We start from the raw sequence: 27908 nt of genomic DNA, 5'->3' as shown, positions 1-27908 counted from the left end.
GTGGTGACTTGGGCACCAACTGACAAAGAGATAATCCTGCCAGTTTTTTGCCAGCGAGTGGCTTGGCTTATAGACCTCCTAGGTTCTTGTGTGTTATTCCATTATCCTTCTTGCCTGGAATGAGAGGAGAGGAATCATTTTTTGCAGTATCCTCAGGATGCCAGAGCATGTTGCAGACAGTTTCGCTGTTTGGTACTCAAAAGTCAGTGAGTGATCCAGCCACATACCAAAACTTTTGATCTGATTCTTTGCTGATGGGGCAGTGCCAAAACAATTTGGCCACAGTAACCCTGCATTAGAAGTTAAGGAGTTGCTTTGGAGAATCTTCAATTTTAAGCATGAGAGGTCCATCCGCTTGGCAACCTCCTGTAAACAACGGCCTAAGCTAGCAGATTGATTTTCTTGGTATTTTAAGGCCACGCCAAGTTGTGTATGATCAGCATATGTGACAATTATTTTTGCCAGATGGTTGGACCATCTCAGCCAGCGGCCTCATGTATATATTAAATAGTGTAGTGATCAGGGAAGATCCCTGAGGCACACCGCAGCTGAGAATCATCTGCTTAGATACAGCTTCTCCTTCAAAGACCTGAAAAGATCTGTTTTCTAAGAAGGATTGTAGCCAAGTAATAGCACCCCCTGACACTCCAAGTCTCCTGAGTATGAGGGTCAAGATAGTATGGTTGACTGTGTTAAATGCAGCGCTGAGGTCCAAGAGAATGATAGCTGCTACGCCACCCTAATCCAAGATACCACTGGACTCTTCAGTCATCAATAAGAGTGCTGTCTCCGACCCATGTAGGGCCCGGGAACCAGTCAGAGAAGAGTGAAGCAAGTAATTTGATTATAAAAACCCTGATAGCACTGAATTAACATGCCTCTCCAGGATTGTGCTGATCACTGGAAGGAAGCAAATAGGCTGATAATTCCTCAGAATCCCTGGTTGAAGATTGGGTTTTTTAAGTAATGCTTTCACAATGGTGCATTTCCATGGTGTAGGAACCGCTCCCTTGGAAATGGAGATGTTATTGAAAATCACGGATCACTGGGAGAATTGTACTGGTCGCTAATTTCAGAACATGTGGAGGGGGCAGGATCTCTAGGTGATCCTTATTCCACCCGAGCTAGGATGGATTCTACATAATTAAGATCCAGCAAAGGGATATGATCCAGTGTTGCTTGAGTGCCAGAGGGGGCCACATCCATTGAGGACAGGTCCTTGTGAGTGGTAGCACAAGGGAAAGTAAGATATATATAGTGAATTTTCTTGTAGAGGAATTTTACCTGGTTATTACAGCGGGTAAGGGTGCCATCTGTAGTAATATGTGGTGTGAGAGATTTAATAAAGGTTTTAGCAATCCGGAAGATTTTACGCAGAAATGGAGACCAGAACGATTTTTCCGCATAGTATGTAGCTTGTGCATTTTACATTTTGGCCTGGTATATTTTAATAGCCTTCCTATATTTTTGTTTACTAGGTATTGCATAGTCCTTTTTACATTCTCTTTCAAAATTTTTACAAGCTTGTTTAAGTTCGCGGAGCTTCGGGGAATACCATGGCGAAATCTTAGACCTGATTTTTTTTTTAAGACCTGAAAAAAAAACCTTGATGTCATTCTTATCTTTTTCAGTATTCACCAAGCAGTGACTCAAGGTGTCTATCACAGATCTTGCCTTTCTAAAGGTTATTTCTGGATAATTGCCCACTGATATAGCTAAATCTGGGTCCATTTTAAGGACTTCCCAGTATTTCTTCAAACTTTTTTTAACTTCCCATGTTCGATTATGATACCCAGTGATGAATCTAATCTTTTGTTCTTCATGCTCTCCCACTTGTTTAGGAATATGTAACTCATTACATTTTAGGTTTTCAACTCTTTCAATTGCTTGTTTAATGATTTTGTTACTGTATTCCCTCTCAGAATATTTCTGGGTCATGACTACCTTTTCTCTTCGAAACCTCTCTTCTGTCCTACAATTTCTTTTAGCCCTAAATAGTTCGGCAAAAGGTATACTTTGGATCAGATTAATAGGGTGACAACTGTCAGCATGCAGCAGGCTGTTAACTGCCGCTTTTTGATGAACCAGTTAACTTGTTAGTTTGTTGTCTTTTACCTTTAATTTCAGATCAAGAAATTCAATAACTGTATCATGTATGTGGCTGCTAAACATCAAATTCAAGGAATTATCATTCAGTATATTAATGTAATCATGGGCTTGCTCGTGGGTACCTTTCCATATACAAAAAATATCATCTATGTAACGCACCCAGAGGATAACGCGGTTCTCAAATTGCCAGATGTTACTGACAACTTGCTTCTCCTACCATCCCAGGTAGAACCCGGCAAAACTGAGGGCGAAGCAAGTTCCCATCACTGGCCCCTGGGTTTGTCTGTACAGTTGTTTATCGAAGAGAAAAAAATTGTTAGTCAAACAGATATATATCATATCAATAATCATCTCTGTATGTAACAAATAGGCAAGAGATTTTCCCTTAAGGAAGTATTAACAAGCATCTATTCCTAGGTATAGAGGCTGTTGACATCTAAGCTCATTAATAGTTGTCATTATTCCAGGTGATGTTATTGATTAATCTCAGAAAGTCTCCAGTGTCTCTAACATATGAACGAAGAACAAGAACATAAGGTTGCAGAAAATAATCAACATACTTAGATGTATTCCCTATCATGCTCCCACTTGACAAGACTATTGGTCTGCCCGGTGGATTGGAAAGATCTTTGTGCAGTTTGGGCAACAGATATAAAGCCGAGATTTGGGAAAATTTACAAATCAGAAACTGATATTCTTCCCATTCTAAAATTCTTTGATCTCTCCAATTAATAAGTTTGTCTAGATACTCAATATTGGCATCATCGTAACATTTATTTGATGATACTTCATATCTGTCTGTATCATTTAGTTGTCTTTTCCCTTCATTAAGGTACATGTCAAGTGGCCATACTAATACATTGCCGGCCTTGTCGGATTTCTTGATAACTATATTTTTGTTACTCTCTGGCTCCTTGATAGCATTAAGGTGGACCTTTTTCAAATTGTTCCTAGGATAAGGATTTTTCAAACCAATTTTTTGCAGCTCCCTAATCATGCCTCGTTCAAAGATGTCTATGGCATCATTGGTAATTTGGGGCATGAACGCAGACTTAGGTTTAAAACCACTTGTACAAGCCATGCTTACATCAATGTCCCCATTTATCAAATTGAAAAAGGAATCATCAATGAAATTTACATCTCCCTCCAGCTCATGCATAGTGTGCATAATGTCGACATCATTAATATTTAGGGTTACAGGTTCAGCCTGGTTAGTTGTAACTTACGTTTTTTGCGGCAAACCATTTCTTCAATTTTAACTTTCTTGTAAAATGCAAGAGATCTATATGGGTTTCAGTATAGTTAAAATTATATGTAGGGAAGAAAGACAGTCCTAATGCTAGAACTTCCAATTGATATTTAGTTAGCTCTTGATCTGATAAATTTACCACTGTTCTGTTGTCCTTCATTTTCCAGCTTTTTGCCCCCTTGTCTGCACTCCCACTGGGCTGTCTTGCTGGTTCTTTTTCTTTGATCCTTGTTCGTTTTCTCCTCTGCCACCTCGACCATGAAGTCTTTGTGCAGGGGTACTCTTGTTTGCCTGGGTGGTTAATCCTCATCTTGCCATTAGGTCTAACTCTTTTAAAATGCAGGCTTTTACTCCCATGGTTTCCGATTGGACAGAGACGTCACTTTCACTATTGTCAATGTCTGCAGTCTCCCTAGAAGCCACTTCCTTGCTGGTTCGTTGTTCCACATTGTCTTCTTTATTCATTTTTGGGGGTGAGGGCTGTTCCGGCCTCTGTGGGTCTAGTGCCATTGTACTTAGATGATCAAATTCTTTGCCAAATATGAGGATTTGCCCTCTTTCATAGTCTTTTGTCTCAGTGGAATTTCCTCTGCTTTTTAGCTTTAATTTCTTCTTCTACCTTTTCCACTCTAGTATCTAATTTGGCCATTTCTACATCAAATTCTTCTTTATTATACATCTCCTTTAATTTGATGTTATATTTGTCGATTGCCTTTGCCAATTTTTTGCAGTCTTTTTTTGCATACGTGATCAAGAGTATAGTTGTAGAGCATCCGTGATTGTTTGCTGCCCACTTCTCCACCATATTGGGGTCAGGATTATCAAAAGTTGGTGTAATAAATATTCTTAGACCTCGCGGTATCCTTCCACAGACAATGTACTTTTGTAATGTGGTGGCCTCCCTCCATTTGGATTGTTCTTTTTGAGAGACTTCCACAAACAGTCTCATAGCAGCCTTTTACTCTAAGCCTCAATCTGCTCGCTTTGGTCCGCCGGTTTGTCAATATTCAATGAATGCTTGAACAATTTCTCGGCTGCCTCCCTTCGTTTTACTTTTCTTGTTGTTGCCATTTCAACCAAAAGTAGATTCCAAGTGATTATTGGATTAATATTATTGGAAGGAATCATGCAGACACCTCTGCACCATCACGGTGTGTATTACTAAATCGCCGGAGATAGCGTACTCTGGTCAATTTTCTGACCCGTTGAGCCTCCCGCTATTAGCAAAGATGGACACAAGCTGTGCAGGATGGTGTCCCTCTCTGCACAAAAACAATCCTGCTTACAATGCTGGTATCCTACCTGCATTGGCACCAGGCAGCACATTGTGTGTCAGCACTTTGAAATGACAGGAATCCACCTTTGATTGTTAAATACAGTGCATTCCTGCCTTTTCCATATCATGCAGCAGAGCGCAACAAGGTGACTTGTTGTGCTGCATGATAATCTGATAAATATGCCCCCATGAGTCACAGTGTGTTGCTATGCACCTCATGCTAGCACTAGCATAAAGCCTAATAAAAAGTCTGAAAAAAATACTAGAGCGGCCCATCGGTGTCGAAAGGATGAAGATAATACAAATGCACTTTACAACCTGACAATTGCATAAACAAAAACAGGCACATTACTAATACTTTTCACTGTGGAGATATGGCTTTAGTTTGTGGATAGTTGGAATTTTTTTTATTGCTTTTCTGAATATTTTCTCTGAACGCTGCTCTTTAAATGGCTGCATACCATATCCTAGAACTCCAACTTTCTACTCGGCATGTCTGCATGGCTGGGAAGGAATACTTGACTTTTTTAATGAATTCCTATAGAATACTTTCCACTGTTTGCTTGTGCTTTGTATGTGGAAATGCACCAAGCAGCTAATGTGGAATTAGACTGTCTAATTCTTAGTAATTATCTGGAATTGTTTACTTGCCAAGAGTGCAATAGTGTTCACTCAGAAATACTTCCCTGAGCTTTAACATGGAGGAATGGATGTGTGGTGATTTAAAAATGCATAATCAAATCAAAAGCAAATCATGATGTAGTTTTTGCGTTTCAAAAATGGTAGACATACAAATTTAGAAAAAACAGTAATTGTAATTATGTCATATTCCCAAGAATGGTGGGTATGTCATATGAATCCTGATAGGAAGATGTCTAGTAAATTATGGAGCATATCTTAACTGTATATTTGTATCCTCTGAGATACGTGCCTCACTGAAGGCCAGATTAATAAATGGAAATTAAGTCTATGCATAAACGTGTGCATTGCAGATACACAGAAAATATAATACATGAACATTTGAATGATTCTCAGTTTGAAATTTTATGGCACAAGTTTCATTGTTACATGAATTTCTTTATATGCCAATTTGTTCTTTGGTAGAAAACGTACACGTTTTCCAAAGGAGATTCCAAATTGAGGAGTACCAGCCCACAAATGTGGAAAAGAAGTCACAAAGAAGGGTGCTGTCAGAAGGCAATGAAAATAGAGTGTACAACCAAAAACTGGGAAGTTGGTTAAAAGGACTACAACATTTAATGATGGAATAAAGCTTTTCAACTGACTACTAGTTTTGAGACAGGCGCTTACCAACTTCAGTACTGCTTACTTTTATGGCAGCAGTAGCATACAGAGAGATATACCGACGAGGGTGGGGGGCATTTGAGGGCCGGCCCGGCCCATATAAATATTTCAATCAAAAAGAGGGTGGAGCATACTGCCTCACATCCCAGCACTTAATTTGCCCCAATGTATCATGGTAAATGCAGTGCCTGTGAACACTTACTTCAGTAACAGTCTTTAGTTTTTCACCCTTGTCGGTGCAACCAGTGGGGGTGGTGGACATGCTGCCCAGCAGTCTTCTCCAGTCTCTGTACCACTCACTGCACCCAGCCACATATACTTTGCCACCTTGAGAATTCCCTTTAATGAGTCTACTGCATGTAAAAGAGTGGAGAATGTCCAAAATTCTGCAAGTGGTGGACTCTGTGGCATCCAAATGGCAGGTATCATGCAAGCAGCGTCAAAGACAGATGTTATCACAGAGGAGGATTCTAGATGCAATCCATGAAATCAGCACTTAGAGCCTTTGAGGCAGTGCTGCTCCATGACCACCTATGGCACTTCTAACTGGAGATGGAACTAGTGTCCCAGCCAGGCCACAGACCTCAAATAGACCCTCTGCAGGCTCATGACGTCACACACCTTCCTTGCTGGTCAATGTCTAATGAACAGCTTTTTTGGTACATCACCTTTTGCGCAACCTTATTATAACTATAAGTGGTGTATGCCAATATCGAATGCTGCTTCCAGTCCATGCTCTGTTGACTGGTGCTTTTCATCAAATGCAATTGAATCATCCATCTTTGTCACAACCTCATTGTGAAATTCATTGTGGGAGCTTCCCAACTTCCTCTGTCAAACGAAATCTAAATTCTGCATAATTGTTTACATTTAAATAATTTTAATCACATCGTTTGCCACAAATGTTCAAAAAAGTTCTTGATTGATATGCTCCAAACTCAGTAAAAATTATTTGAATTTAGTGGTGAGTAAAATGAACACTTAACTTACAAAGTTCCGCAGAATAAGGAAACTCCACACTTTAAGAGTTGAGGTGTTGCTCTGACATGACCCAGCATATTTAAAACAAAAAGAGCTTCATAAGCTTTGCATTTCAAAAAGCTTGAGCAGTTTAGAAAATACACAAATCTGTGAGTTTACCTACTTTACATCTTTACAGCCCTCTACTTTAAATCTCATATATTAGATAGGATATACAGCTGGATTGTAGCAAGTTGATTGAATGTGCTTTAATATGTATCTTAAATAAACTACATGTATTCCTTCACATAGAATCACATGGTGATTGCCCTGAAATTAAAAAAAAGAATATCGATGGCACAGAATATCAAGAACAGAATATTGAATCCAAAACATTGATTGATAAGAGAGTATACATTTTCTATAGCTTACTTCACATATCTGTACCTACACAACATATATTTCTTCAAAAAATATATATCTGGAGTTAGGAATAGTATTGTAATTGAATTTATATAGCACTTACTACCACTGATTAGATGTCAAATTGCTTTTCGCAAGTTGCACGCTACTCTGGAGCCCAAAAAGTATTAGTGGTGAATTGGTATAGGGAGATATGAAATTAATTTGAGCGTTGGACATGTGAGTCTGTTAGTTGGATTGAAAAGGATAGTTAAGGGATAACAGAGGGAGGGGTCTTTAAAGTCTGCATATGGAGAATATAGCAGTTGGAGGATGTTTGGGATTAGTAAAGCAGAGATGGAGAAGGGAAGAATCTTTAGCAGTGTATTAGGGAGAGAGATGAGGTATCGCATGCATGTAGGAGGGATACATGAGGGAAGGGTTTAGAAAGGGTTGTTTGAGAGATCTGAACAGTAAAAGAGGTCTTGAGATGATGCAAGGAGCGGTAGAAGAGGGAAGAGTCTAGAAAGGGCTATTTTGGAGGACATAGCAGTATAATGTTATTTAGGATGAGCCAGAGAGTAGAGTTAGAGGATATATCGAGAGAGGTATAGGTGAGAACCAGGGTAGTGCAATGGAGATACTGAATTTGAGGTAAAGTAATAAATATAGAGATACATAAGTAGAGAGGAGGTATATATGTAAAAGGAAGGTCATATATCTAAATTCATGTTGTATTTAATAAACTCAGACATTTGTAGTTGTATTTTAAGCTAATTTATGTGTTTTTAATTTCTTTTTTTTCCTTTTAGTAATTCAATGGTAAAGCAATTTTATATAGTTTTGATAAAAATGTACTTATATACACAGGGATTTGCTGTACATTAATGTTTGAGTATGGAGATTATGTGGGGGAAGAGCCAACTCCTGAGTAGTCTGTACTTCACTGTAAGCACTTATCTTTCGATATTCTGTGGATTCATATTTAGGAGTACATCCAGAGCAAGTATGTGGGAATGATTTCACCTTTCGAGCATCGCTTTTTAATTTCTAGTCACAGCTGAGGGCCATGACCCCCTAAAAATATACTTCTGGAAATGGACCTGAGCCTACACATATAAAATCATCTTTGATAAAATAGCACACCTAAAGTGGTCAGACATATCACTGCTTAAATCAAAATTGGGGAAGATATCTTATCCTGATCAAAATACCTAATAGAAGGTATTGTGTTGAGATACTTGTAGGATAAGGTATTTGAATCCAAAGAAGCATCTGCTTGCTCAAATGCCATGTCAAGGTACTTAGTGGGTTTCACTTTTTGGCAAAAGACTTCTTTAAGGGGTCATTGGCATTTGACAGGCACCTCACAGGTATGCCAATCTAGACAATTGGAATCATTGTTTTACTCTCTCAGAAACTGTGTGTAGCAGGATAGCACCATACTTTGTTTATGATAGGCAACCTGTGGCGTCCAATTTTATTTAGTGGCACTTTGCAATATATGCTTAGAGACATGTTTTTACAATAACCCCACACAACTGCACATCTGTATCGTTATAACTACAAATGACTCACAATGCATCTGTTTTTTTCATTTTCCTAGTGCAACACATAATGCCTTCATCTTTCAGGAAAAACAAATGCATTGTCATTCAGACATAGAAGTCAGGCTTCCTGAGCTTGTATAGCAAAGGGGGATTTCTTATGTACTCCTCATATGCTGTGTGTACGATTGTACTGCCTTTTTGTGGGTGTCACACTAATACATTTTCATCTAGCCATGCACTTTGTTATAAACCCTGGAAATGAATTCCGGATCCACAGTTAAAGCAAAGCAACAGCCCAAGAGCTGAACCTAAATAATTACTGTTAGAACTGGGATTACTAGTTGGCTGAGGTATGCACCCAGCCAGGCATGGGCCACCACTCTATTCGGGGTGAACTAAGTACATACTAAAAGATAGTCTGAGCTCACCCTCTGGTAGCTTGGCACAGAACAGTGAGGCTTAACTAAACAGGCAATATGTAAAGTACTTGTGCAACACACCCACACAGTAACACACTGAATACACCACAAGTCACACCACAAAGGTTTAGAAAAAATGATTTTTATACTCTAATCAAAACAAGGCTAAAATGACAAAAATCTAAAAAGTACAGGTTGAGATATGAATTTTAAAAGATTAAGAGTATAAATACCACTTAGAAGCAAATAGCACTTTAGGCGTCATTTGAGGTCACGCTGGACCAGGTTAAAGTCAATGCTTGGGCCAACTCCAAAGGAGCAAAGGCCGGCTACAGGACTCATGTAGGTCCCTCTCAACCAAGTACCATTCCTGGTCACAACAGCGAGATGTGTTGTGAGATGTATATATATATATATATATATATATTTTTTTTTATTACCTACTGGCAATAGCCAGTAGGTATATATAGTTAGGATTGTTTTCCATAGGGAAATTGCAACATTCTATTGGGAATAACTTTGGCACCGGTTGAGGAATCTTCCTGAAATTTTTCTTAACTTTGCCTCGCGGCGCTCCGGTCCTTCCCTGAAGGTTTGGGGGGGGTCCGTCAAGCGGGGGCCGAGATAAAAGGGGGTCCCAAAACGTGTTTTCCCCATGTTAATTTCCATAGGGCGGTTGGACTCACTTTTAGCCCGAACGGCTGAATGGTTTTCCACCAAACTTGGCAAAATTGTAGGGACTGGTAGCCCGATGTGCCTTTGCTATGTCTCAAGATATATGCTCCAGTAGTTTTTACGAAAATTAACGTTGAAAAAATATATATTTTGCTACATTGGGCTATATATATGTTAGAGCCCAAATGTAGCCCCATGTAGCCCAATGTAGCCCAAAGATGGCCACCAGAGACAAAAAAAAACAAATGTAGCCCAAATAGCAGCCAGATGTAGCCCAACTATAGCCCAATGACAGATTGTCCCAGAGTGTTCTAAAGAACAACTAGAGCGCTAACAGTCTTACTTATGACAAAAGTATGGCACACCTAAATTCACTGAAAAAAACATAGGTGTCAGGCCTTATATAGTTAGGAATTAGGCACAAGAAAGCAGAAAAGTATATATAGTTAGGATTGTTTTCCATAGGGAAATCGCAACATTCTATTGGGAATAACTTTGGCGCCGGTTGAGGAATCTTCCTGAAATTTTCCTTAACTTTGCCTCGCGGCGCTCCGGTGATTTCCCCATGTTAATTTCCAATGGGCGGTTGGACTCACTTTTAGCCCGAACGGCTGAATGGTTTTCCACCAAACTTGGCAAAATTGTAGGGACTGGTAGCCCGATGTGCCTTTGCTATGTCTCAAGATATATGCTCCAGTGGTTTTTACGAAAATTAACTTTGAAAAAATATATATTGGGCTACATTGGGCTATATATATGTTAGAGCCCAAATGTAGCCCAATGTAGCCCAATGTAGCCCAATATAGCCCAAAGATGGTGTGGTTCTGACGTATCTGTATGGCGCAAAAGTGATGCATTCCTGGAGTGTGTCACAAAAGTGACGCAACTCCAGCAATGTGTCCTTTCACATGGGGCAAGCCCCATGTGAAAGGACCTGCGCCAGTCTTACGCCTGCTGTGAGGCAGGCATAAGAAATTGACGCATTTGTGTCCTAGAAGTGGCGCAGTGAAATTTTATAGATTTCACTGCGTCACTTCTATGACACTTTCTTGCATCAGAACGCCCCCTGGCGTAGGTATAATGTAGCGCAGGGGTTTACAAAGTGACGCATCTACCTAGATGCGTCACTTTGTAAATATGGTGCAACAAGGCACATTTTTTACGCTGCTGGTGCGTCACAAAAAGTGACGCACCGGCGGCGTAAAAGTGACACACAACCTCATAAATGAAGCAGATTTTTCTAAAATGGTGGATAAGATGCAGTTTAAAATAAAAAAAGAGAAATGATTGGCTGTTTGAGAACTTTATAGACTGAAAAATAGGGTGCATGTTTCTGTGTTTTAAAAGCATGTTTCTTATTGGTTAATGAAAACAGTTTGAAAGGAACGTTACATAGGATAAGCTGATATTTTGAAAAGTCACACACACTTGCTGTTTTGATTTGCAACATTGTGTGCTGAACTTGTGACCTGTGTGTTCAGTTGAGTGTTCCATGAACTGTTACTATGGTAACAGGCACTAAGCAGAGTGGGGGGAGGGTTCAACGTTATGTCAATTGGAAAGGGTTGAAATGTGTAACCAATAGAATGTGTGTTAACTTTTGAATTATGTGATTTGATATTTACATTTATATGTGTGCAGAAGAAGAGGGAAAGTTTACAATTTTTCGGTTTTAGCAGTGTACTACATTCATTCTCTATAAGAAAGTCTGGTGTGTGATTCAGATACTTCTTAATCTACTAATCATTTTGAAAGGTGAGTTAATAATTTGTGAGGTGTTGTATGTGGTGCCTTTGTTTTTAATTAGAGTACTGTGTTTCTCCTGCTATACTCCAGGGAATAGTCTTGGTTGTCTAGAATGGCACTGTGAGTCTGTGTGTACTTGTGCTACCATTGTGGCAGAAGCATGTGGCTGCTTCATGTCTTTGCAGACACATGAGTGCTTAAAAAGTTCTCCTGTTGTCAAATTTCAGTAGTGTTTGAACCCAGTCATTGCTTATGCATTCAAAGAATGAGTCATGCATTCACATTAGAGTGCAGTAGTTGAATGTATAGAATCTATGCAGTCACCTTATCCCTTCCAGAGTAGTGAGTTTCTCCCGCTAAAGTCCAGAGAATAGTCTTGCTTGTCTAGAATCACACTGTGAGTCTTTCTGCACTTGTGCAACCATTGTGGCAGAATCATGTCATTACTTCATGTCTTTGCAGAGACAAAAGTGCTTAGAAAGCTTTTCTGTTGTGACATTTTAGTTGTATTAGAACCCAGTGATTGCTTATGCATTTGTAGAATGAGTCAGGTATTCACAGTAGCAGTGCAGTAGTGAAATGTATAGAATGTATGCAGTAACCTTACCCCTTTCTGACTAATCAGTTTCTTCTGTGAAACTCCAGGGAATAATATTCCTTGTCTAGAATCACACTGTGAGTTTGTGTCCACTTCTGCAACCATTGTGACAGAAGCTTGTGGTTACTTCATGTCTTTGCAGATACATAAGTGCTTAAAAAGCTTTTCAGTTGTGACATTTTAGTAGTATTAGAACCCAGTGATTGCTTATGCATTTGTAGAATGAGTCAGGTATTCACACTAGAGTGCAGTAATGAAATGTATAGAATGTATGCAGTCCTCTTACTCCTTCCAGACTTGTGAGTTTCTCTTGCTAAAGTCCAGTGAATAGTCTTGTGTGTCTGGAATCACACTGTGAGTCTGTGTGCACCTGTGCAAACATTGTGGCAGATGCATGTGGTTACTTCATGTCTTTGCAGACACATAAGTGCTTAAAAAGCTGTCCTGCTGTCAAATTCCAGTAGTATTAGAAACCAGTGATTGCTTATGCATTCGCAGAATGAGTCACTTTACCCCAGTCTGTGTCCACTTCTGCAACTATTGTGACACAAGCTTGTGGTTACTTCATGTCTTTGCAAATACATAAGTGCTTAAAAAGCTTTTCTGTTGTGACATTTTAGTAGTATTAGAACCCAGTGATTGCATTCCCATAATGAGTCAGGCATTCACACTAGCAGTGCATTAGTGAAATGTATAGAATATATGCAGGCACCTTGCCCCTTTCAGAGTAGTGAGTTTCTCCTACTAAAGTCCAGGGAATAGTCTTTCTTGTCTAGAATCACACTGTCAGTCTGTGTATTTGTGCAACCATTGTGGCAGAAGCATGTGGTTACTTCATGTCTATGCACACACATAAGTGGTTAAAAAGCTGTTCTGTTGTCAAATTTCAGTAGGATTAGAACCCAGTGATTGCTTATGCATTCACAGAATGAGTCAAGCAGTCAGTGTCCATAGACTCCAGCAACCACCCTGCCACTCCCTTTGCACTCCTCTAGTGACCGATTCTGCACCATGTACTAATCCATTCACTGCGCCATAACCCAACCACTTATAAATTCACACAGGCAGTTTCTTTGCAGTATTCTAATCATTCATCAGTATTCAAGTACTCATGCAATGACTCAGGCTTTCGCATAGAGACTGCTTCACACCTCTATCCACTATGCATGCAGTCCTCTAACCACCTACAAATTTGTTTCCCACACCTTCAATTCCCCAGTCAGTGTCCATACACTACAGTAAACACCCTGCCTCTCCCTTTGCACTACTCTAGTTACCCATTCAGCACCATGTACTAATTCATTCACTGCGCCAAAACCTTACCACTTATAAATTCACCCAGGCAGTTTCCTTACAGTATTTTAGTCATTCACTCAGTACCCAAGTACTCATGCAATGGCAGGTGCATCCTAATGGCTCCCACGGGACCCTCGCCCTTATGGCGGGCGGTCCCTTTTTACGTTGGGATGGTGGGCGGACTGCCATCGTAAAACCCCCTTAGTGTCTTATAAAGTCACAATTACAAGTATACAGTCATTCATACAGCCATTTACACAATCACTGACTCTTATGTATAGTTGTTTATATACAACTGTCACATACACTACCTTTTATTTTTCTACTTCGTTGCACATGTATCACTTAGAGATATAGTTGCTCATCAACACAGTCATAAACATACTCACTCACTCAAACAATTGTTTCCACATGCACTCTTAACCTGATATACCTAGTGAATCAACTATTCATACATCTTTGCACAGTCACACACCCCCCACCCAACCACACACACATTCACTGTCCTATACAAATACTTACCTAACTAATCAATATCTAATATATAATTTATGTAGCCAGTAGTCAAGTTTACACAACAACTGACAGAGTGATACAGATATTCACACAGTTTTGTCACTATCTAATATATGTAGTAAGACACTGTAAATTAGTCACTTAACCAGTCAATCACACTGCTACTAAATCCTCCATCTAGATATTTATATATCCTCTCATTCTTCAATGCAGATTGCAATATATATATAATACATATTTAAATATCGAACCAAACCACATTCACTGGATGATGTCATCAGTGATGTCATCAGTGATGTCATCAGTGATGTCATTTGAGATGTCATCAGTGATGTCATCAGTGATGTCACTGACCATGTCATGAATTATGTAATATGTGACATCATCAGCAGTGGATTGCGGGCGCGTGAGTTAAGGTTAGTAGAACTAACTATATAATGGAGGAATTTCAATGGTTTTGTACAAGTGAAATGTCCAGCTAACTATAACAGCCCTGAAACCTATGGTTTTTTCAGTGCATTTCTAAGGTTTTTTAAATGCTAATTCCTAACTATAACTGGTCTGAAACCTATGTTTTTTTCAGTGAATAGATATATAGATAGGAATTGATATAGATATGGATATATGTAGATATATATATGTTTTACATTTTTTGTTTTAATAAGTTCTTAAATAAATCACTAAAAAAAACAAGGTTAAAGTAATGGTATAACCATGTTGCTGTAGCAGGACTGGCTGAATAGTATTTATTGTTAATTATTTTTAAGTTACACAAAAGACAACTTACAAACTTAGCCTTAAAGACTCCCCAAGTGAGGCGTAATGAGGAGAAATATAATTTTTCTCCTTGTTACTTTCTTTTTCAAATTGTGCCTCATTCTACTGCACACAAAGAAAGAGGAAAATGCCTCACAAGAATGTTTTCGTCCAGGAAGGTGTCCCTTTCTGCACAAAAACAACTCTGCTTACAATGTTGGTAAACTTGTACCATGGTGCAAGGGTGCCTGCATTGGTGCTAGGTACCACATTGTGTGATAGCACTTTGAAATGACAGGAATGCACCTTATATTGTAAAATACAGTGAATTCTTGCCTTTTCCTTATCACGCAGTGGAGCACAACAAGGTGACTTGCTGCGCTGCATGATAATCTGAGAAATATACTTCCATATGTCGCAGTAGCTGTGTTCCATTGCAATGCACTGAATGCTAGCACTATCATAAAGCCTTATTAAAAGTCTGAAGAAAATACTAGAGCAACCCATTGGTGTCCGAAGGGCGGAGATAAGAAAAATGCACATTACAACCTGAAAACTGCATAAATAAAAGCAGCACAGTATTACTATTTTTCACAGTGCAGATGTGGCTTCAGTTTGTGGATAGTTGATATTTTGTTTTAATGCTTTTCTGAATAATTTCTCCGAATCCTGGTCTTTAAATGGCTGCATACCATATGCTAGAACTCCAACTTCCTACTTGCCATGTTTGCATGGCTGTGAAGGAATATTGGACTTTGCTAATTAATTCCTATAGAACGATTTTCCACTGTTTGCTGATGTTTTCTGTGTGGTAATGCACCAATCAGCTAATGTGGAATTGGATTCTCAATTTCGTTGTAATGATCTGGAATAGTTTACTTTCCAAGAGTGCAATAGTGTAGCTCAGAAATACTTCCATGAGTTTTAAAATGGAGGAATGGATTTGTGCTGGTTTACAAACGCATAATCACATCAAAAGTATGTTTCAAATCCTTCAAGTAGCACACATAAAATGTATAAAAAACTGGAATTGTAATATCTTTAATATTCACAAGAGAGCTGGGTATGTCATATGAATCCGGATAGAAAGATGCCAAGTACACTATGTAGCACATCTTAATTGTGTATTTGTATCCTCTGAGATACGTGCCTCAAGGAAGGACAGAAAAATAAATAAAAAATAAGTAAACGTCTGCAATGTATATGCACAGAAAATATAATACATGGACATTTCAAAGATTCACTGTCTGAAATATTATGTGTCTGCTAGTGAAAATAACGGCATACTTAAGCTGAGGTTCCACCGTTACTTTGAAGAATTTCTAAATATGTAAATGTACTCTCAGTTGAGAAAAAGTACATGTTTCCAAAGGAGCTTCCAAAAGGAGCAGGCCAAGCCCACAAATGTGGAAAGGAAGTCACAAAGAAACATGCTCTCAGAAGGCAATGAAAATAGAGTAGTACGTCTAAAACTAAGAAGTTGGCTAAAAGGACTGCAGCATTTTTTGATCGAATAAAGCTATTGAATTCACTAATATTTTTGAGAAAGACATGCACAAACACCAGCACTGCTTCCTTTTATGGCAGTAGCAGCCTACAGAGGGCTATACCCACAGGGCTGGGGGCATTTGAGTGCAGGGCCAGCCCTCATTAATTTTTTCAAACAAAAAGAGGGTGGGAACATACTGCCTCGGTGCACAGATAGAATATCGTGTTTTTAATATCTATATACAAAAATAACACGTTGCAAATATCATGATACAGAAATATCGACAGCAAGATTATTGTGCTCCAAAATATCGACTTTAAGGTAAGAAATATAGTTTTTCTCAAATATTGAAGTCAGTAATATCGTTTGCAAATATATCGGTTTTTATATTAGTGTTATTTTTTTTAGTATGTGTTTTATAAGTATGTGATCTAATTTTTTAAAAATAAGTATTACTTTTGTTTTCAAATAAATATGTTACATTTTTAGTAGTGATTAATTTTATATTAATTACATTTTGCATATTTTAGTTCTGTAGCGGGGTGTGGATTTATAGGCGAATAGGGTGGGGAGAAATTTAATTTTAATAAATTAATGAATATTTTTCATTCATTAGTATGTATTTAATTTATATTTTATAGTGTTAACTGTGGTAATTCATTTATTATTAATTATTATATATTAATTAGTTGTTAATTTGTATTAATTCATTATTATGTTATTTGTGTTTTTTTTAGGGAAGGGTTGTGGGTTTATAGCGGAATAGGGTGGGAAGTAATTTAAATATAATACATTAATTAATACTTTTTATTAATTTGTGTGTATTTAATTTAGGTTTTATAATGTTAATTGTGGTAATAATGTTTTTTATTAATTGGTTGTTAATTTGTAATAATTAATTAATTGATAATTATAATAATTGTGTTATTTTTTTTAAGAGCGGGTTGTGGGTTTATAGGGGAATAAGGTGGGGAATAATTTGATTATAATAATCGAATTAATATTTTGTATTTGTTATTATTTATTTAATTTAGATTTTATAGTAATAATTATGGGAATTCATTTATTAATAATTAATTATTTATCAGTTGTTAATTATTATTAAGTCATTGGTAATCATGTTAATTGTGTCAATTTTGTAGGAGGGAGTTTTGGGTTTATAGGGGGATAAGGTGTGAAGTAATTTATTTAAAATATTTAATAATTAATTGTTATTTAATGGTAATTAAAAATTAGTCATGACATGGTGTAATTAATTTGAGATGTGAGTTGTAGGGTTTATAGTGGTAAAGAGTGGGAAGTAAATTATTTTCAAATAATTAATAAGTTGTTAATTGCTAATTATATAACAATGTAATATGTTATGGAAATTGTGTAATGATTTTTAGGTGTGTGTTGTGGTATTTATTGGGGTATAGGGTGGAAAGTATTTTAGGTTGTATTAAATAATAATTAGCTGCTCCTTATTATTAATGTATTAATTGATAAATATTTATGGCAATTGTTTACTTTTATTTTGTGTGTGGATTTTGGTTTTATAGGGGTAATGTTTTGTGAGTAAATTATTTTTAACTGTTGTTTTTTGTTTTTTAATTAATAACTGTAGGTCAGTTCCTATATTCCCAATAGGCTTTGCGCATTGGAATAATATATCCTATAGATGTGAAGTAGGACTTAAGTCTACCAGGTCTCTATCAAATATATTAAACTTAATTGTGAGTTCCAGCTAGCTCAGAGGTCACTAGAAACTTTCTCGAATTCACAAGAAGGGATTAGTTTCTGACAACCGCATAAACATGACAACTTTCTTTCCCCAAGATAAAACGTATCTTCATGGAAACAATAGATAGATATTTTACTCAGTCATTCGTGCATGCTTCGTTTCACCAGAGGTGCAGAGAAATAGAGAGACAAGCGTTTTCAATAAAAGTATTTATTGAACAGTCTTCTTTCTCATGCAGTAGAAATGAACTGCAGCAACTGTAATACCGGCTGTAAAGTATAATGCCTACAGCAAGAAGAGTATTATAAAATAATACTATAAAAGCACGGTATGGTTTCTAAGCCATAACATACATACATAAATAAAAAAGACTAAAAGTACTCAACTGGTGCTTCTAAAATACGCCTACCCTGATGTACCTAACCTAAGTCTAGTACGAGCGAAGAAGTAAGTGAGGTGTAGCATAAGTTTAGTATTCTTTTGCCAAGAATCTATCCAAGATTTCTCTTGGGGTCTAATCAGCTCCGTACCTTGGTTTAAAATGAAGGAGGTCTGGTATCTCTCTGTCTCAGGACTCGATTTTGCAACACCCCGCAAGGGGAGCTTGGAGACACTGGAGCTGGATGTCTCGGCAAGAGAAAAGACAGCGTCTATCTAAGTGCGTCTGCTGGAGGGTCGGCTTCTTCGACACTTGCTGTAGCGAGATGCGTCGGGCAAGTAGATAGTCGAACTGCTCCAAACCACTGTGTGTTTGCTATGGCAAGTGTGGTCATATTTATGCCTTGAAGGTGCCAAGTTTGACGTACATTTGGACATAATAACGACATCAAAGAGACGTAGTTCTTTGAAAACTCCATGAGTTCTTGGACAAATCAATATTCAAGCAAGGGGAAGTCACTAACTGCTGAAGCCGAGGTTTCCAAGAAATCGTTGTGGATTTTCGGAACTAGTGGAAGTATCCATGCCGTATTTGGACTGCCTGGGCTATGTCTAAATATGGTTAGGATTTCTATGCATACATTAGGACAAGGTGATTTATACCTATAGAAGGGCATGAGTCGGGAAAATTACACTAGGGTCAAAAAATGCTATACAACATAACATTTGTTTATTTCATAATAATTATGTTAATTATGGAAGTACACTTCTTTATCGAAATTTAGATTGTGTTGTGAATTGTGTGGTGTTATAGGGTAGAAAATAAAAAATATTAATTTTATGTAGCAGTTCATGTTTTTGATTATAATTAATCTCTATTAAATATAGTTGTTTGACAATTATCTTTTAAATTTGTGTAAAATAATGTTTGTAGGTCATTTTTTTAGATTATTAACATTATAATATGTTTCCTTTAATATTTCTTTGTTTTTAAAATTTTTTGTATTGTAGTTAATATTTTGTTTGACTTCACTGGGAATATTTATTTTTACTCCTCCGCTATCCAACACTTTTCCTACTGTTGCGCGCACTGGAGTGGGAATAGTCATTTTTACACCTCCACTATCCAACACTTTTTTCACTACTGTTGCACTCACTGCAGTGGAAATAGTAATTTTTACATCTTCGCTATTCAACACTTTCCCTACTGTTTCACTCACTGCAGTGGAAATAGTAATTTTTACATCTTCGCTATCCAACACTTTCCCTACTGTTTCACTCACTGGAGTGGGAATAGTAATGTGTACCCCTCCACTAGCTAACACTTTCCCTACTGTTGCACTCACTGGAGTATGAATAGTACATTTTCTCCTCCGCTATCCAACATTTTCCCTACTGTTGAGCTCACTAGAGATAAATAATAAAATGTTCCTCTCCGCTTTCCAATATTTACCCTACTGTTGTATTTAGTGGAGTGAGAATAGTACATTTTACCCCTCCGCTATCCAGCGCTTTCCCCAACTGTTGCACTCATTGGAGTGGGAATAGTAATTTTTACCTTTCCGCTATCCAACTCTTCCTCTACTGTTGCACTCATTGGAGTGGAAATAGTAATTTATTCCCATCCGCTATCCAACAGTTTCCCTACTGTTGCACTCAAAGGAGTGCAAAATGTAAGTTTAGAAACTATTAAATACATTAATGTTTTAATTTATAATGTAACCGGTGCGCTCTTAATAGCGGGTGCCGATTTTGAGGCCAGACCAAGCCCCGTAAATCATTGACCAGCAATCGTTGAAAAACCGCACTCCCAAACACAGGAATCTTTCTTTGAAGCTTGTTTTAATTCATAGAAACCGCCACCATCACCCACCAACGTTTCGAACAAGAAATTTTCTTTATCACGGTATTGTGAGTCCTTTTTTTGTTTTTTCTTTTATAGTGTTCATTAAAAACCAGAGTGATGCATTCTGGTATCAGTAGTTCTCAAAGTTACTCAGTTCTTTCATTCTCGATTTCTCTTTGTAAATAGAGTGGCATTTAGTTATATCTAGCTATATAATTAAGAATAGCTATCTAGAAAAAAGGTAGATATGGTTTTGTAACAATTCCGAGTTCATATTAATATCACATTCTTTGATTCTCCATTGAACGCCTTATACTCTCGGTGTAGTACCCTTAAGTCCTGGGTTCACATGGTATCCAAATCAGTGAGTCAATATATATATATATATATATATATATAAATATATATATATATATATATATATATATTCACTGAAAAAACCATAGGTTATAGACCATATATAGTTAGGAATTAGCATTTACAAAACCTTGAAAATTCACTGAAAAAACCATAGGTTATAGACCATATATAGTTAGGAATTAGCATTTACAAAACCTTGAAAATTCACTGAAAAAACCATAGGTTATAGACCATATATCGTTAGGAATTAGCATTTAAAAAACCTTATTTTACTCACACAAAACCATTGAAATTCCATATATAGTTAGTTGCACTAACTATATATCGCGCACCCGCAATCCACTGCTGATGATGTCACATATTACATCATTCATGACATGGTCAGTGACATCACTGATGACATCACTGATGACATCTCAAATGACATCACTGATGACTTCACTGATGACAACATCCAGTGACTGTATGTTTCTGTAAAGTTAAAATATGTCTTACATATTGAAGAATGAGTGGAAGTATAAGTGTCTGGATGAAGGATTTAGTAGGTGCATGACTGAATGTATGAGTGAGTGATTAAATGTGTCTCACTGAGTGCATGGGTTAGTGACTAAACTGTCTTAATTTGTGCATCATTATGTCTGTTGTTATGTAAACTGCTGCATGTGTTGATCAGTAGCTATATGATTAACTATATGGGTTATTGATTGATTGTCCAAGTATTTGTATGGGAGACTGAGTGTGTGTGTGGCTGGCTGGGAGGTGTGTGACTCTGTGCAGATCAATGTGTACTTGTATCAATGATTGTATAAGAGAGTAAGTATGTGTTAGTATATGTTTGACAATGTAAGGTGCTCTATGTTTAACTGTATAGACAAGAAAATGGAAGTGTGATTGATTCTTTACAGGACTGACTAGGTGTGTGAGTAACTCCATGGATGAGTGGCAGAGTGTGAGTATCTGTATAGGTGTATGAGTGCATATGATAGTGTTGTAAAGATGAGTGATTGTATGTATGAATGATTGTATGGGTGAATAAGTGAATGTGTGTGTAGACGTAGGAATCAGTGAGTGCGTATGTAGTAACTAGTATTGGTGTGTGAATGGTTTCAAAGATTATACTCTGTATTTAACACTGGGTGTAACAAAGGTTATATTAAAATGTGAGGAGATGCATTGTATTGTCACATGAATGATATCATCAGTGATGTGGTCATTGATGTCAAATGAGATGTCATCAGTGATGTCATCAGTGATGTCATTTGAGATGTCATCAGTGATGTCATCAGTGATGTCACTGACCATGTCATGAATGATGTAATATGTGACATCATCAGCAGTGGATTGCGGGTGCGCGATATATAGTTAGTGCAACTAACTATATATGGAATTTCAATGGTTTTGTGTGAGTAAAATAAGGTTTTTTAAATGCTAATTCCTAACGATATATGGTCTATAACCTATGGTTTTTTCAGTGAATTTTCAAGGTTTTGTAAATGCTAATTCCTAACTATATATGGTCTATAACCTATGGTTTTTTCAGTGAATTTTCAAGGTTTTGTAAATGCTAATTCCTAACTATATATGGTCTATAACCTATGGTTATTTCAGTGAATTTCAATGGTTTTTTAATAGCAAATATCATAAGCTGTCGAATGTCAAGTACGTGGTAAGTAAAAACATTTTCGTGTTTATGCACACTGATCTGCTTTGAATGCTGCCCCCCACCCCTCATTTCTATTAGGAGTACTCTCTCTTTGCAGATAGTGAAGGGTAGTTAACGCAGGCCTTTGCCCCCGTTGTAATCCGTCGTGCCTGCTTCTCTCTCCATTTGATTGATTGTTCTCTTTGGTTCATTCTCTATTTACAAACAAGCACAGAGTCGCAATACTCTGTTTAGTCTTTGCAAATAGCGAAAAATCGTGTAAAAAACAAAAGAAATCGAGCAAAATCAGTAGGCCACTAATGGGATCTCTTTTTGACCTCGCTAAAATAGAAACATTAGGAACAACCTGTTGAAAATAGCAATGTGTATGTACATAAGCGGCGTTCATTTGTGTTCACAGTACCCCTTGTTGATTGTTTGAATCGAGCATTGAATTGTTCGAAGTTGCTTCTCTTAAGGATCTTCTCTGCCTGCAAACGAGGAAGAATAGGAATATTCTCTCTCCCTTTGCAGATAGTGAAGGGTAGGTAACGCAAGCCTTTAACACGTCGTACCTATTTCATTCCTCATTGATTGATTGATTGTCCGAACATTGACTGTTTGGGAATTAGTTCTTTTTGGAGGTATTCCCTGTTTGCAAATAAACGTAGGAAAATCTTTGCAAGTAGTGAAAGGGTACGTAATGCGGACCTTTCTCCCCCGTTGTAATCTGTCATGCCTATCTACTCCCCACTGATTGATGCACCTGTTTCACCCGGACCATTTACTAGAGATAGGTCATCTGGCCCGACAAGAGAGCACCCCTAGTGAAAAGGACATATGCAATAATAACGAAGTGATCACTGTATCCTGTTAACAGAAACTTTAGCATGAAACAACCTGGAAAGAAAAGAATAGGAAAACGAAAATCAGTAGGCCACTGATGAACTTTTTATTAAATAACAACCAAAGAAACGATAACAATACGTAATGATAAAACCTATTATTGTCCTAGAAACAAGAAACGTTAGAAGTAAGCCCGTAATAAGAAACCTGAAAACATCGCCCCTCACTGCCCCAAAACGTGTCTGTCCCACCGCCTGCCACGGCCAAATAACGGCAAACTGGGAAAGATAGAAGTCAGCAGACATCCGCCCCATTCTAGAAACTTCCAAAGGGCAACAGGTTTTCGGCTACGCCCAGCCGGAAGCAACACATATAAGGCGGGTCCTGCTGCCACGCCTCGGCCAGGAGATCATCACGTAGGGTGTAGCCGGAGGAGAGGCCGAGGCCAGCGGGACCCGGCCAGGGGGATTGACAACACTGGAGAGTTTTAGGGGGGGGGAATGTCCGTGTCCTCGACCCTCCCCTCTCGCTCCCAGTCCATCCGCGGTGGCCCTTGAGAGTTGCAGGTTGTCCCTCCACACTCTCTCCCGGTCCGGCCACCAACGGCCGGGGGCTGGGGCCGACGGGATCCGGCTGCAGCCGATGAGCCAAGGAACCCGTTCATGGGGCCAGAGCAAAGGGCGTCCGGCCGCCATCCACCGGAGGTCCGGCCCAAAGACGGACGGGACATTTCTTCTTTCTTGAATAATTGCTGCAACAACCCTGGGGGGGATGTCTTGCACATGCCTCCGACCCCCCCCTCTCGTCCTCATCGCCTGGTCCGGCCATAACAAATCTCAAGCGAGACGCCGTGGGGTGCACTGGGAGGGAGAGACGGTGCGAACAGGCCTCTCCCGCCTCCCCAGGTGGAGGCTTCCCACCTGCACCCTCAGCGCTCCAGGCGCCCGGAAAAGGGTTCTTCCACTGTGGCGATGCTGCAACGTCTCGCCCGGCAGGGTGGAGCCCGTCCGCTCATTTGACCCCGCGATCGCCAGTAGCTAACGAACTCTCAAAATGGTGGTCGACCTGGCAAGAGCGGGCCCAGCATAAAGAAATGGCCCGGTCACTGGTTGACTCCACCACCGTAGTCCTCCACGACCTTGAAGATTCTAGAGGAGCCGCGGGAGTCCCCGACCCCCGCAGACACCACCGATGGGGAATGACTGCCATGATCGCCCGTGGAGTGATGAAACTGTAGCCGCGGGACGTCGGCGCTCCCATGCTGGCGCCAGCCTCAGTTTGAATGACTAGAATCCTGCAGACCTCAGTTCCGGTGAAAGCACAGTGTGACCCGGTAGGAAAAATTGTTGCACCCCCTCCCCTTTTTGACTGATGGTTCAAACCACCGATCCTTTCCTTTGCCCTTTTAACGGAACTTTGGACTGCCTCCCCCCCCCCCGCGGCGCCCCACGCCGTTATTTGCTGGGCGGCAACTTACTAGACATCACCTTCGTGCCATCTAGATTTCAGCGCGTTCTGCTGCCTTGGAACTATTCGCACAACAGACTGCTACTGACGACCCACCCCCAGGCAACATCTTCTGAATTTTCATAATTTGAAAGAACTAGTAACATGTCCTCATCAGGAATTTCCTCTTCAATCATCTCATCAGGAATCTCCTCATGAAAAGTCTGCAATGATGATTCTTGTAACTCTATGGTCTCCAAACATTCGATAAATTCGCCATCAAGAGATTGATCAAAAAAATCATTCAAGTCATCTCCTCCTTGTGAGAATATTTCATTATTGGTGCTGTCAATTTCATTAAATGTAGTGGATAATTCAAAAGAAATTGCCACGGTCTCTTCATTGTTTAAATGTTTTTACTGTTTTTGTTTTGTTGTATATATTTATAAGTTATTAAAGTTTTATATTCCTACTACTTTGTTGGAGTGCTATATATTTTTAATGTGACACATAATTGTAAAAACTTTGATGTACAAAGAGTCATCCCTGGAATCTTCCGCTTCAGGCTCGGTCCCCTCCCCAATCACAATACAGGATGGTTTTCAGATAGTATGAACACGTGTGGTGTGACGGATCTCATCGGGTGTGGGCCTTGATCTACTATAACTCCTTTGAAGAGGGGTGATTCTTTACAGCTGGGGCCATAAACTACATCTGCAGGGCTAGCTGATAGCCTAGGACCGGCCTGGACAATCGGACACAGAAGAAGAGGAGTGTCAGAGGGTGCGGTAGTGAATAGGGCGAAAGGGAGGTGTTGGGCGGGCACAGAGTGTGATTCTCAGGGAAGAGCAGCGCAGATGGGGGAAGGTTTATTGCCCATGCATAAGACAGAGAGCGGGGGTGAGCAGTGCCTGGGGAAGATGCTTGCGAGGGTGGGGAGCCATGCTACGAATCGACAGCGTGCAGAGAGTGGGTCTGGTCAAGGCATCTAAAATGGCTGCCGTGCACAACAAAAGTGTGGCATTTCAAAAAAGGCAAGATGGCGCAGACAATGTTTTTCAACACTTCCTCATTTCCTTCGAATCGAACGTTAACAGACGTTGGTGCATATTGCCAAATTTAAGCGATATTTATCGCTAACGATGCTTAGCAACGAATTTTTTTACCGCTAAGCATCGTCAGAAATTATCGAAGATAAACCTTGCTATTATCAAGGTTTATCGCAAATGCGATAAAAAACGGCCGCAATGCATGAATATCGCTAAAAAGTCAGCGATATTCATGCATTACCGAGCTAATGCTCTTAGCCATGTTATCCACCTCCCATTGGATAACATGGCTAAGAACTGCTCAGGGCAGGTGTTAGTTTTTGGAGATATTCGCGCTTAGCGCACATATCTCCAAAAGTTGGTAATAGGAGATAGATATCTTGCATGTTGTAATGCAAGTTATTGTGGTATATGGAACTCATACCATAATCTCTCAGGAAAGCAGAAACTGATCCTTTTGGGACCGCCTGAGAAGGCCTAGGGGGTGAGGGGTACTCTACTTTGCCCCCTTTTCACGTTCCGAACTATTTTATTTTACTCTCTTCTGTAATTACACAAAATGGCAGCGATAAGATGCATTAGAGACAGACAGTGAGAGAAAGGAGGCCGGAGATGAAGAAGAGATGTCAAATACACATTGGAGATAATATAGTGGAAGAAGGAAAGTAAATATGAGTAAACTTACCATGTAACATAAAAATGTTCCACTCTGTACTATAAGTCTCATTTTATACTACAATCACTTCGCTACAACCTCATAAATTAAAAATAAAAATGAATAATGTCTCAAACAATTTTTGTATTTCTAAATATAAATTTATTCTTCTGAATTTTCAAAATTTGAAAGAACTAGTAACATGTCCTCATCAGGAATTTCCTCTTCAATCATCTCATCTGGAATCTCCTCATGAAAAGTCTGCAATGATGATTCTTGTAACTCTATGGTCTCCAAACATTCGATAAATTCGCCATCAAGAGATTGATCCAAAAAATCATTCAAGTCATCTCCTCCTTGTGAGAATACTTCATTATTGGTGCTGTCAATTTCAATAAATGTAGTGGATAATTCAAAAGAAATTGCCACGGTCTCTTCATTGTGAGCCATTTTATTTTGAAATTGCTTGCTGTAAATTGCAGAAAAAAATAATCACTTTCATTTATCGTTTTTAGTAATACATAATATAAAACTAACTTTATCAAGTATTTAGTATAACAGAAGTACTGTAAATAAATAACAGAAAACATTTTTCAAATTATCTTAAAGTGTACAACATAGTTCCCCTTACAAATTAACAACTCACCTTTTTTAAAAGTAGGAGAAGTGTTAGTACTGTGTAAACCAAACACCAGAAATTGAGCACCAAAAATTCCTCACAAATGTACCTCAGACAGTAGTATCACAAAATGGCTGTGGTTTCCTCTCATTTTAGATATATACATAACCAATTAACTTTCATCACACACAAATACAAAACCAAAGTAACATTTTAATTGGTTCTAAATTTCAACACTTTCAAATGTGTTTTCCCCATGCAATTTTCCATAGGACATTTAGATACGTCTACAGCCTGAATGGCTGAACGGAATTACACCAAACTTGGCAAAATGGTACATCAAACCTAAGAGGTCAGGGAGGATCTACTATGCCCCCTTATGGTCATTTGCCCCTTCGCTTTGGCCTCCTCTTGTCTCTCGATCCTACCGAGAGACAAGATGGCGGCCGCTACGGACTGTTTGCAATGTTTACAGACGCCGGAGAACCAATCAGCTTCGCAAAGCTCCGTTACGCGAAAAGTACGCGAAGCGGAGCGCTGTTACAGATATATATCTTTTTTTGAACGTTAATTTCTCAAAATCCACTGGAGCACATATATTGAGACCTAGCAAAGGCACATCGGGCTACCAGTCCCTACAATTTTGCCAAGTTTCGTGCAAATCCATTCAGCCGTTCGATTATTAATATTTATTTTTTTTTGCCCCGCGGGGCCCTTTTAAAACCTCCACATCAAACCTAGAGGGTCAGGGAGGATCTACTATGCCCCCTTATGGTCATTTGCCCCTTCGCTTTGGCCTCCAGACAAGATGGCGGCCGCTACGGACTGTTTGGAATGTTTACAGACGCCGGAGAACCAATCAGCTTCGCTTCACAAAGCTCCGTAACGCGAAAAGTACGCGAACTGCAGCGCTGCCTGGTCCGCTGTTACAGATATATATCTTTTTTTGAACGTTAATTTCTCAAAATCCACTGGAGCACATATATTGAGACCTAGCA

The sequence above is a fragment of the Lissotriton helveticus genome, chromosome 4_1, assembly GCF_964261635.1.
Source record: "Lissotriton helveticus chromosome 4_1, aLisHel1.1, whole genome shotgun sequence".
NCBI lineage: Eukaryota > Metazoa > Chordata > Amphibia > Caudata > Salamandridae > Lissotriton > Lissotriton helveticus.
This window is presented reverse-complemented; position numbering follows the sequence as displayed.